Here is a 14,107-nt window from a genome sequence, read left to right as displayed (position 1 = left end):
TGATGGCATTGCCTTGTTTGGGAAGTGACCTAGAGTATGGAAACACAAAACACAAATTGTTAGGTGTCTTTTCTAATGCAGCCTGTGTAAATTTAAATAGTGTGATGAGTTGGCTCACTACAGAACAAATGTGATAGGAATCATACAGGCTTCTCTTTTACCAAGTATAAAAAAAGTCACCAATATAAGCAGTAAGGTTATTTTCAACAGAAATTAACCCTAAGCCAATGTGTTATGCTTTTTTAAAAATAGGTAGTGAGGTAGTACTTTCTCAGTAACAGAATTACAGAAATCTAAAACTTGATAGAATTTTGAGACCTCATGTTAAGTCTGACAACAAAGCATCTCATGGGAAAACTAGAACTTTTTTTCCCCTCCTCACTGGTAATTCTTAAAATATATGGCTACAAATAACTAAGCTATTTGAACCAAAGTCTGTCCTTCTGACACTGGAGAATAATACTCTGAAACATGTCCCAGTCTCTCTGTCTGAGAACTTCTGGACATTCCCTATAACAAGTCAGATCATTAAAACACCTTATATGTTCTTACATTCATGTTGGCGATACAGTGGATTAGCTTTCCTCAGCCAGACAAGGACAAGAAATAATGACAGAGGCCATAGAAGCTCCACTAGAAAACGAAGCTGGAAAAAAAAAGAAAAAATCAATTAAAAATAAATTTTTCAAACAGACCATCATAGAGTCACTACACGACTAGAGGGATGAGGCATCTTCTCCCAGAAGCAATGCCCAGTACAGCATGTGCCCATGTGCGGGTTTTACTGTTTGACAAGGATACCCAGGAACAGAAAGGATTTCATCAGAATGCCATGAAGCATCACCATTAACTCAGTGGATTCTCCACCTCTTCTAAAGAAATGTTTAACATCCTGACTGAGGTAAAAAGAGGCAGCAGGTAGTGGATGACTCTACAAAAAGGATTAGATGCAAGAAGGAAAAAGGGTGGGCTTTTATCCACACCTCCACACTGCTGGACTCATTAGCAGGCTGTCAGTGCACTGTGCTTACCCAAAGGTAAAAGACTTCAGCATAAGTTTATATTCTTTGACCTTTACTTCTGCTTCTTTTTCTCATAATTCATTTCAACATTATTGATTTCCTAATACAGGTAGAAATGTATACATTAAGATCAAACACTTTATTCAATAACACAGATGACCCCATCAAAGGCCAATTTATGGCCCACATTTTTCAGTACACGTAGAACAGTCACCAGCCCCTGTGTCATGACATTGCTTCACCACAGAGCAACATCCTGCCTGGTTTTCAGTCTGTTTCCTCCACTCCTGTGTATCAGTTTGCTTTATGGCTTCTGTGTGTTTTGGCAGAGGTTTGAAACTGCAACCCTTTGATCCTGTGACACAGGCTTTGGGCTTCGAGGGACAGCTATGGGATTTTTGTGTCCAAACTTGTGGCACTTGTTTCCCTCTCCCTACAAGAACCAGGACAAAGTATCTGCAGAACCAGGGCTGTAGCTCATGCACAGGAAAGCCTTCCTTGCTTCTCTACCTTTTCTCCCCACTCCCCAGCCAGGTACCAAACACGTAAAAATAATGTATGTAGCAGCAGAACCAGAGAGAAGACAGATGATGCGAATATTGTTTAGGGCAAAAGATACTCCACACAGCTTTTTTTGGAACTGCCTTGTTTTATCACTGTAACTCTGTCTAATAGCTTTAGTTAAGTACAACACATGCTTACAACAACAGGGTAGAAAGACTTACACCATGCAACAATTTCCTATTTTATGTTTTTTCTCTTGAGGGTTTTTTTTCAATATAGAACAACAGAAACCCTCACCCACTACTACCTAGGAAGTTATTTATGCCTGATATTTTTAAAGCCAGACAAAATCTTACCAGCAGCAAAGAGCAGATGACAAAATTATTAGAGAAGGAAACCTGACAGCTGTTGTGCACAGCTCGAAATATAGCGCTACAGACCCTTCCCAGCAGGGTCCCCAGGGTCTGACCAACATCCATTGCCATCCATTTGGTAAGATATTTGGAACAAGCACTACACACCTATAAACTCAGAGGAACAAGAACTGGGGAGACTCCTTGGTCACCATCTTAGCTGCAGAGTTAACCTGTGTCATTGCTCAGATATTGATTCTTTCTTCATTACCAGGAAATACAAAATCCTCAGACTTGAATTTGGTAGTTCCTTTCTGTCTGAGCTAGCTAGTTTGGAGAGGATTGAAGCCTAAAGCTGAGGGAAGTTTCTTTCAAGCTGGTCCACAATGTGTTATGTGATAAGGATGGACCAAGCGCTGTTAGTCCTCTGATTCTTTCCTACGATCCTTTTCCTAAGACACACAGGTGTTTCAGAATTCACTGGAAGTATCAGAAAGCAGCCCATAGGCCTGCAGAGCCACAAGATAAACAGCCAGAAATCCCAGCAACATGCACAGAAAGATGTAATATCCAGACAGAGCTGTAATGGAACAAGCGCAAGTTTTGTTTGACTCTAAGAAAAACTGGCTTAAAGAAAAAAAAAATAAAAAGAGCAGTTAGGAAATAAGGTGAAAAATAATAGATACATTTGCTCTAAGACTAAGTGTCATAAGATCTAAGAGGATTTGAAAGGACTTTAAATTCTTCTAGTTTTTTATTTACTTATATCATTCAGCCATATTAAAAAAGATGAAGCCTGTGTGAACTGTAGGGCCCGAACTAGATTCATATCCAAGAGCAGCTGGGTGTTAGGAGCAAACCCAAAATTAGGAATCAAACCTCCTCGAGCTGAATGGTGCCCATGAGGTTTTCTAACAACAGGTCTTTTTATGTGAAAATGCATAAATATTACTACTCACAACTCTTCTGGTACACAATGCTATTTGTCAAATAAAACCCCAATAAAAGTATTCTATGTTTGGTCTGTACAGAGCAGCTTTGCAAACTGCACCAGACCAGGCCCCATACAGCAGGCTCATACAAGGGTCACATTTGATTCTTTGAGGGACTTGTGATTTTTACATGCTAGTAAATGTATCAGTCACTTAATCTAGTGGAGTGCATGGTCCAAAGCAGAAATCCACAGGCTAATTCTTTACCTTTTGCCTTTTCCGGAGGATCCAGTTCTTCCAGAGTAGAAGTTTGACTTGCCTAAAGAAGCTCATTCTTCTGCATCAACACCTCTGGTTAACCTGTAGCAAAGGATACATTGCCATTTCTCAGCTGACAGCTGAAACAGAGCAAAATAACAGCTTTCTGTTCTTATTTTAAGACTATGTTATCATAGAGATCGGTTCCTTTCATTGTTTGCACCATTTGATTTTGCACTTGATACGCTATCATGCATTAAAAATTGTGGGTTTCCTTTGTTTATTAGAGGCTGTTTCCTGTGACACATTTATCAGCACCAAAAAGCAATAGAGAGGAAAAGCATCTCTTTCGAATAATAAAGTCCTTAACATTGAATCTGGCTATTAACTTGGAATTGCATCTAATGATGGCAGTTAATAGTTGCATCATTTATCAGACTAAATCTGTGTTTTCAAACATTTTTTTCCAAGAAAAAGTGGATTTACTACTAGGCATTAATTTATATAAAACTACTTAAATTATTATGACACAATTAGGCTTACCATTCAGACACTATAAATACATATTGATTAACACTGTCTGGAATGGATTTTGTAAAAGCAAATCCATTTTGTTGCCATTGTATTAAAATATACATGATCTCATATTTTCATGCGTTTAAATTCAGCAACTCCCACTACATTTTAGTAGGGAGATAAGAGAATTTAAACTGTGTATGTCTGCTTTTCAGGTTCATGACTCATTATAATCACCATGAATTTTTACCTTCAAAAGGTAAAAGAGAATTTGACATATAAATCCAAATATCAGATACAGGGACCGGTTAAAAAGAAACAAGCCATTTACATTTGCTACCTGTATCAATTTCCTACTTTAGAGCAGCCTTGTAGGATTAAAATGACTGAAATGTAGTTTCTTCATGAATGATTAGTTACTGGGAGAGTGTGGAAAAGGAAATGGAAATCAGATATTGTAGAGCACTCTAATTATAAGCATAGTGAAGTAGTAGAACTGATTTCATGGGAGGGGTGTGAGGCCTTCATTGCTGGAGATTACTCAAACCTCTTTCAAAAATTACACAGGTAAAATCACCCATGGATTAGATAATTTGTTAAGTCTGACTGGTGACTACTCTAGAATTTTGTTTCTGGAAAATACATTAATGGAAGAAGTTTTTAAGAGACAAGGTTTGGAAAACATATCACAATATTTTGGCCTGATATGTAAACAAAGCAGTGGTAAAAAACCCATTAGATAAGGAGCAGTAATAATTATCTGACTGTTTAAGAAAATCATTTCAGGTCCACATTTTATGTACTGCAAAGGAATTTCAGCCTCAAGGGAGGAGATGGCCAGGACTAGGGAAGGCCTGGCACCAGCCCTGACTGACCCGGCTGGAAAGGGATCCTAAAGAGTGTGCAGATCTCTTCTGACATACCAGGTATGAAAGAGATTGGAGCAGGACATTTAAGGCCAAACAGCTAGAATTGGCTGAGCTGCTCACTGGGGATCAAATAATCACTGGAGATCAAATAACAGCAGTTCTGCAGAGAGAATGTCCATGCAAAACTTGAAGCATTTTCCATATTTTGCGGACCAACAGTTTTATGCAACTTTCAACATCCCCCCATGAACTCTAACTGCTTAAATTACAGAGCAACAATTGAAACTAGCTATAAAAAGCTACTGCTGTTGTAAAGAGTAAATGTATTAACACTTGGTTAATGGTGGTTTGAAGAAATACACGTTTGGGGTGTGTCCCACTTTGAGTTGCCACAAATAGGCAGGCAGCTTTCTGATGCTTTATAGTAGCCCAGGGCTCTTGAACCTGCTGCTACTCTGAAGAATGAATCCTTCAGCTGAACAAATGAGGAAGAGAGGGTTTTGTTCCAGCTCCTCTCACATTCCTCTAAACCCCAGATGGATGCTGCAATCTTTCTGCAACAGCTGTGAAAGGAAATTCTAGCCTTCATGTCAAGGCCATAAAATCTGTAGTCTGCCAATGGTCTGGCCACTCCTTTTCCTCCTGGTGGCTCTTTACTGAGCCATCCAGCAGTAACTGTTTCTATCTCAATGAGCGATTCCATAGTAGTACAGAGAGTCCTAGCTCATATCATGCACCACACTGTAACTTCCACTACGAGTAGCTAGAAAATTTGTAATGCAAGGCCATAAATGAGACGAGGATTGCCAGATAAAATGACTGCTAGCTAGCATTTGCTCTGGAAAATCTAAATTTTTTTCTCAGACTAAAAATATAAGTAGTAAAGAAGCCAAAACAAATAACCTTGGTAGTAAAAGAGGGCAGTAAATAAGGTTATACAGACTGTGCTTGCTATGTAACCTTTAAGGTTTTTTTACACTGAACTTTGTATTTGTTGATAGTGATGAGGAGAGATTCTTTATAAGAGGAGTAACTCAATGATGGATGACCTAATTAATATGCACAAAAGGCCAAAGAAATTTCTCTTTAAGATAGTGACTACTAGAGTGATTACCAAGGTTCAGATTCTACTACAAGAGTCAGAATTCAAAAGTACTTAAAACAACTATTTAAGTTATGTCATTAATATATGAAGTGCGATCACCATATAAAAATTAAAACCAGTTTCTATATTGCTCATCAGGCACACTTTAGAATCACTTCTAATTTTAGTATGAACAAGGATACATTTATATTTCCCCAGACTGTTTTGTTTATAAAACCTTCACAAGGAGCTAAAGGGAAAGAACCTTGTTTTCCTAAATGGAACAGCTTCAGAGATGTGAGTATTCAGGTGTATTAGCCTTATATTGATTAGAAATCTGAATTAGACAGGTGAACATCATACAAAAATGTAGGAAAAAAAGAACTTAAATAATGCAGTCAGAAGACACTGGACAGATAAGCCTCAGTTTCTGTAGCAGCACAGAATAAATAAGGAATAACTAATTTTAAATCCTGAAATATTCTTTCCTGTGTGGGCATTACTTAGCAAGACTAGTATAGAATTGCGTGGTAAATATTCAAGCTCTACTAATTAAAGTAGAACAAAACATGATGATAAAATAGTGAAGTGAACCATGATAAGAAACAGTACCTAGCAATAACGTGTGGAGAACTCCACTTGGGCTGAGGAGGTACATGGACTTCTGGAGTGATTAGTCATGGTGGAGATCTATCTTCACACTGTAAAGGCAGCACCGTGCTCATAAAATCAGTGGTGGCTTGAGGCCGCTGCAATTAGAAAGAGCACAGGCACCAGAAGAAATTCAGTTTCCAAAGAAGCAGTTTATTAACATAGATATCAACAATCCTAAAACTAAAAAAAAGACCTGTACACTTGAACTGTTCATTCAGTCTTTCCTTAAGAAGCCAAAGTAAATTCTGACTGCTACTATTTAGAATGGCATGTGCTTTCTGCCTGATGACAACATGCTCAAGGGATGCAACTTATATCCATGGCATATGAAAATCTGTGTTTTGTTAATTTTCCTTTTGCTGATTTCTCTTCCACAGGGCTGATTGTAACAGCCAACAAAAAGACTTGGTTCTATCACCAGGACACAATCGAAGCATGGGAAGACTCTTACAAAGCCCGAATTCAAGAAAATGAAAAATAGCACTCATTTTTTTACTTATTTTCTCTTTTATTTTTTTCTAGCAGTTCATATTATAACATGGAAGAATGATTTACTGAATACATTCAGAAAGAAAACTCTCATATTTTTTTGACAAAACACAAGAAAGTGCAATAAGTAATTGGTTACATTAGTCATTAGCACTAGTTTTAATACACAGTGTAATAAACCTAAATACTGAATTTAAATAAGTAGAAATACATTAATTTCCTTTTAAAATTTAAAAAAATCCTTATTTCTCCAAGTTCAATCCTATCTTATAACCTCCAGCACAAAATCAGAAGAAAAAATAAGGGTTAGAATATCTTTAAACAATAATAAAAAGGCCTTTTCTTCACTCATTTTCTGGTTTTATCACCTGTACCTTCTGGTTAGACAGCACACATTCTAGCATTCTAGCTGGAACCACTGAAAGGGGTCTTGGTTAGGAATGAAGTTAACCATTTATTTCTCAGCTGATAGGTCAGGAGGCTGAGGGCAGTCATGCAATGAATCAGAGATTTCTGTAATTTACTTTATGTGAGGCAACAGTGAGGCCTAGAAATGAGATCAGCGAATTAGCATCATGTAAAGTTTCATATTTTGACTGGCTGCCAACAACAAACAATAGCTCTTCCCTGACTCCATCCTGGACGTTCAGTAGAACATTCCCAGCCACCAGATTGTCAGCAGCAGTTATTAAAGGGTCCTCTTACTCTGCATATACCATATCAATTATACCCTATTATCAAAAGCTACCAAGAATTTCTCTCAATTAAGCATTTATTTAAGCCATTGTCCTCTGAATTTAATCATTGCTATTAGTAATTACAGTATGTTCCTGCTGTTTTGAAGGAGCCTGACCTTTGAGGTACTGATATTGTCACAGCCTTCCTCATTCCCATCAGGTTAAGAACAGTGCAATGTGCTCATAAGTTTTCAAATTCCTTAATAATATCATGATAACAAGTATCACCCTTAGTAAGTTTATTAGCAAATTCCTTCGACTCTATGCCTGCTGACATGGCCGGAGTACAGACAGAAGTCTTTTCCACTACTTCAAAACTTAGTTCATAGGATTTTCAACACTTTCTCTAAGTTTCACTTGTTTCATGAATGTGGCACAAGTGGTTTTTTGCTACTGGAGACAGTGCTCTAGACACTAGGAGTTTCTTCTAGGATTTCTAGACAGATCAGAACTCCAGCAACTGGAGAAGGCTTTTTCCACCCTATCAATTTTTGCAAAATTTTCTGACAAAATGAATGTCCTTGCTGTTGCTATACTTCCCTTGTGAATGGCTTGGGAAATTTATTCCTGCAACACCTGTGTGTGCAGATATACAGTAGTTCAGTGCATTTCTTCATGGACCACCGCTGTCTAAGAACAGAGTCAGTGAAACACAAAAGTAACTGTTTCATAACACCAGGAGAGGAAAAAAATTTCCTTCTTCTCATCTGTCAATTTTATATTTTCTTGAAATTCTAAAATGTCAACGAACTCTAAGCTCACATAGAATTACAGTAAGCTAAATACAGCATGGCCTTATATGTTCAAGACTCAGACTTTCAGAGATGCATTCAGAGAGCTTTTCAACAAGTTCTGTCCCACTTCAACTAATAAATCAAGTCATGTATCAGTATTAAATGGCTCATTTCATGTCTCCAACATAAATTTCCCCTAAGGACTATGGTCAGATCCAGAAGCAAAAGAGCACTGAGAGAACATTGAATTCTTTACAGATTTTCATCTGCAAGGGCTGAGACAGCAATGCAGCAGAGCCTCCCACCAGTGCTCATGCTGGGCAATGACTGTATAAGCACTATCGCAGCTTCCCTTACTGCCTTGCTGTGATTGTTCTTCCAAGTAGAAATTGAGCAACATTTCAACCTTCATTATTAAAAAAAAAATTTAAAAGTATGTGGCAGTGCTTGCCTGTTTCTTTCTCCTTCACAGGGCTTTGGGGACACCTTTAAGAATCCTCCACAAAACTCAATTTAACAATTGAGAGATTTACCCTGGAGCACACTGCAGCTCTGACAGCAGAGCACTGTGTTCAGCACACCACTTCCTTCCCAACACCCTCACAGGACCTTTGAGCCTCTGCACAGATATGTCATTTAAACCACTGACTTTAACATGGAACTCAGGGAAAAATAGACAGTTTATGACTTTTGGAAGAAGGGGCAGGCAACTCAGGAACAGTCCAAGGATCCTGTTAGGTTATGTAGAGAGAAAATTAGAAAGGCAAAAACTCAGCCAGAACTCACTCTGGCCACTGCTGTGAAAGATGACACAAATTGTTTTTATAAATGCATTAACAATAAAAAGAATGCCAAGGAAAATCTCTATCCTTTATTGGATGCAGAGGGGACATTGTAACCAAGGATGAGGAAAAGGCCAAGGTACTTAATGCCTTCCTTGCCTCAGTCTTGAACATAAACACTGGTTATCCTCATGGCAACCAGCCCCCTGAACTGGTAGACAGGGCCAAGGAGGAGAATAGATCCTGTTCAATCCAAGAGAAGTAGTTAGTGACCTGGTGAGCCACTTAGACACTAACAAGTCTATGGGGCTGGACAGAATCCACCCAAGGGTACTGAGGGAACTGCAGAAGAGCTTGCCAAGCCGCTCTCCATCATTTGCTGGTTATCCTCATGGCAACCAGCCCCCTGAACTGGTAGACAGGGCCAAGGAGGAGAATAGATCCTGTTCAATCCAAGAGAAGTAGTTAGTGACCTGGTGAGCCACTTAGACACTAACAAGTCTATGGGGCTGGACAGAATCCACCCAAGGGTACTGAGGGAACTGCAGAAGAGCTTGCCAAGCCGCTCTCCATCATTTGTCATCAGTCCTGGCAGGAAGGTCTAGTGACCTGGTGAGCCACTTAGACACTAACAAGTCTATGGGGCTGGACAGAATCCACCCAAGGGTACTGAGGGAACTGCAGAAGAGCTTGCCAAGCCGCTCTCCATCATTTGTCATCAGTCCTGGTTAACCAGGAAGGTCCCAGTTGACTGGAGGTTGGCCAGTGTGATGCCTTCTACAAGAAGGGTCACAGGGAGAATCTGAGGAACTACAGGCCTGTCAGCCTGATCTCAGTCCAGGGAAGGTTACAGAGAACATCATCTTGAGTGCCATCATGTAGCACATACAGGACAACCAGGGGATCAGGCCCAGCCAGCATGGGTTTAGGAAAGGAGGGTCCTTCTTGACCAACCTGATCTTTTACCGGTGACCCACCTAGTGGATGAGGAAAAGGCTGTGGATATAAGTCTACCTGAACTTCAGTAAGACTTTCAATACTATATCCCATGGCATTCTCCCGGGAAAGCTGGTAGTCATGGCTTGAACAGGTAGACTCTTTGTTGGGTAAAAACTGGCTGGATGGCCATGCCCAGAGAGTGGTGGTGAATGGTGCTGCATCCAGTTGGCAGTGGGTCACTAGTGGAATCCCCCAGGGGTCAGTATTGGGGTCAGCCCTGCTTAATATGTTTATTGATGATTTGGGCAAGGAGATTGAGTGCACCTGCAGTACGTTCTCAGACAACACTAAGTTGCGTGGGAGTGTTAATCTGCTGGAGGGCAAAAATCTAATTTCTGTTGGACATATGTTCATATTATAAATGAGACCCAGCCTGATTCAATGTTGACAGAGAAACAAAATTTCATAAAGCCACAGAGAAAATTCACTCTGATTAATAGCAATGCAAAGCAGAGAACCTAGTAGCGCTGCAGCTGCTCAGCTGTAGACTGTGTTTAAGCACTACAGCTATGTCTGAGGCAATCAGGTAATTTCACAGTTTTATTCAGCAAAAAAGCATTTTAGCTCTAGAATCCAAGTCAAGTTATTTTAAGAAAACGGATCTTTTTTTTACTGCCCACCTGTTCACAGACACAGCTCTAACAGATTAAACTAATCTCTCCTAATTAGATTTTTTACATCACAATTGGATGATGGTAGGGTATATTTTGCTTTCTATGATCAGCTACATCAGCTGCTCCTGTGACCCATTTTGGCTTTGTAGCTTTACAAAGGGATCTTTGGAAGTAAACAGAGAAAGCTTATGTGAGGTTCATCACTTCACACGGGAGGGGAAAACACCATCCAGGTTATGGAGCACACTGCACAGTTTCTCTGGTAGCTCTACCCACAGTTGCCACTATCACTTAGTGATTTTCTAATGATCTGTAGTTCATTGCCAGCAGCAACAAAAAGTGAGACTTCCCATTTATGTATCAAAACATAAAGACAAGAAGTGGAAACAGAGGCTCGGTGAAAGTTCTTGCATTATGCCTACAGGAGATACCTGATAACATAAAAGTTCCCTGTGACGTGCTACATGAGCACCTACATGCAATACATAGGGTCACATGGCAGGTGTGTTGTTGTTCTCTCACCTCACACACATATGCCATAGTTTTAACAGCTGTTTTAAATACCAGCATTTTATTTGATATTTCCAGGTTTATTGCTGACTTTTGACTACAAAGTCAAATTTAGTTAAATGCTGTTTGTGCAGCAAATTATAAAAACATTCATAGCAAACTCTCCAGCACCACAAGCAAACAGTTCTCTAAAATTAATAGAAAGGACAGCTTTGAAAATATGCACACTCATGTGTTTGGTGTGTTCATGGGCCAATATTTCTGATTTTCAAGAATGCTTTCCAGCACCCAAATAATTTCTTAACCAGTGAGACATTATTGCACATGTAGAAGAGCATGTCCCTAGACACAGCCTCACTGGAAAGCTAACACAATTAATGCTGATGCAATTTTGCCTAGGCTAACTGTACAAGTGGTTATGTATAGATGCATCTTATAAACAGATACACCTATGTATGTGTAGAGAATACACATACACAGGTTGGGGCTTTCTGAGTTCAGGTAAGTTTGGCACACAGCTGTCTTAAACTGCTGAGGAAAACCCAAGCTGAAGGTTTTCAGGCATTTCTTGATGACCCCCCCCTCCCCCCCATGAAATAGGTAAGGAGCAACCTGAAGGACAGGAATGGGAAGTTCAGGCAAGCTGGGGTCAAATGGTAAGTCCGAGAGACTAACAAAAGGCTCAGTGAAACTTCTGTTTGAAAGGTGTATATCTAAGAATCAAAGACAATCAGAATCAGACTCTTCCACATGCCAAACACAGGGAAATGTGGAATGCTAAACAAATCCCATTCACGTGCAAACCCAGTGGTGGGCTAATCACTCCAATCTATGTTTTGGAAGACTTAGGACAGTTTTTTCTTCTACCTGTAAGTGAAAACACTTTCAAGGATCCCTCAGATCTCTAAATTAGAAATAACTCCCCTCTCTCTGTGTGTATAAATGGGCATGCAATAGAACATTGTATTAAGAAGGGCTTATCTCCAAAGTGTCCTCTTGTGAAACCTATTGCCATGGATATTCAAAATCACACTGTTTGTAAATATCAGACATTCCCTGCCCCACCCCCAACTTTGCTATTGGAAAGCTGAATTACTTAGTTTGTTTCATTTTCCCAACATATGAAGTTTATGTGTACATTGACAATGATGTGGCCCAATAAGAGCAATTCTCCAGTGAAAGAGTGAGTGCTGAGGACCCAGCACCCACACACTACATGCCTGAGGGTCACTTCAGATGAGCTCCAGACATAGACTGAACGTGCATTAGCAGCACAGCACGTCAGGTACACTGCTGAAGCACATGTTCCAGTTCAGTCTCACCCCAAAACAATCAAGTTTGTGTGCTCTGAGATCACTCTGTACTGACAGCCCCAGTGGCATGTAGAGAAACCACTTAGAAAGCACAGACACACTCTGAGTTGTTACCAACTTTAGCATATGTGCACCAACTGTCTTCACATTGCATTTCATGTCAGCTTTCAGGTTAACTCTGTTAGGCCTCTGCTACGCTACAGAAGCTAAAGAATTCATGATTTGCAAGCAAAACACAGACTTCTTAAAGAGAAGGAATAAAAAACTTGAAAACTTACCACAAAAGCTTACCTCATGTGTGAGCACTCCTGAAAGAGAAAGCTTTCTGAAGGAATGTTCAGCTTGGCAGCAAAGAAACACATACCTTTGATGCAGTTAGCTCACGCAGAATAACATTGGTCAGTTGTAAGGAGATTTGTTTTAATCCCCTGCTTGATACAGAACAGCTCAATCTGTGCATTTAAGGACTCCTGAATAAAAATCCTCCCAAATATCCAGTATGAGCAGCACATGCACAATCAAGTCTGTACTAGGAGGCTGAGATTTCTGAGTCTATTTCTTCAGACCTGAACAAACCCTGTATTTGAAAAGATGGCCTCGGAAGGGCAGTTCTGGTAGCATCAGGGGCCCTGCTAAACAAACAGCTGTCATGACTAATTAGGTCAGTGACTTATAGAAGTCAGTACTCTGCCAAAGCTTTAAGACGGATGAGGCAGTGCATTACGACTTCAGAAAATGCAATTACCAAGCAAATCTGACAGAAAAAGGTTTCCTCTCCAGAGGGCAGGCTGCAGGGTTCTGGCACTCTGCATGACCCAGCGCCTCTCACCTGGGGCTGGGTGGGATTACTGCAGCTCAGTCGGAGTGAAGCCGTTTCAAAGCAAGATCTGGGGAAATCTGCATCAGAACTGAAAGAAACAACAGGGGCCATTAGTAACATTTCCAGTCCAAAAGGAAGCCCAAGTCTTTCCCGCCGTGGTGGGCTGAGGCGCCGTTGCCCCAGTGCCCGCTCAGGTGCTGCCTCACAGCACGGGGAAAGCCTCAGCGCGCCAGCCCCGACAAAACAGCCACGACAACCCGCAAACCATGATGAAAACACACAAATTAAGAAGTCACACACTGGCTCTTAAGACACTGTCTCCCAGCTCCCCCACAGGCTGCCTGGGGACAGTATCCCCCTGTCCCTGCCGTGGTGCTGCAGGGTCACAGCTCTGGCACAGGCTTTAACTGCCAAGTTCCCTCGCTTGTATTGCATAAAACCAGTACAGGCATTGTAAAGCTGGGACAGGCCTAGTTCATCTTTTGGAAGTGATGGTATTTTTCAAGAAGTAACGCGGGTTTATGAGGCACCTCCTCCCCACGCCCGGCTCAGCCCTGGCTGGCTACGGGAGCAGCCAGCGGAGACACAACTCTGGGACAGCAAAAACTGTCACACAAGGAAAACACAGAAGCAAACGGTACATAAAAACCAGCATGGCAACATCTCGGACTAACTGGTATTATGACTTGAGACATATCTCTCTGTTGCTCACAGATGAGTATTGGGTAATTCTCCACCTCAGCAGTCTGGTCTGCGAAGTGCTGGAGACACTGCATCCCACTAGCTGAAGAGCTTTGTCAAATTAAGAACGTATTAAAATAAGAAACATGATTGATTTCTTAAGCTATTAGCACATTCAGTGCTAGACACCTTAAAAAGTTAGATAATGACATTAAATTTAATGGCAATTCACAAAT

The sequence above is a fragment of the Acanthisitta chloris genome, unplaced genomic scaffold (genome assembly GCF_000695815.1).
Source record: "Acanthisitta chloris isolate BGI_N310 unplaced genomic scaffold, ASM69581v1 scaffold30468, whole genome shotgun sequence".
Taxonomy (NCBI): Eukaryota; Metazoa; Chordata; class Aves; order Passeriformes; family Acanthisittidae; genus Acanthisitta; species Acanthisitta chloris.
The sequence above is the reverse complement of the archived record's forward strand: the minus strand, read 5'-3'. Positions refer to the sequence as shown.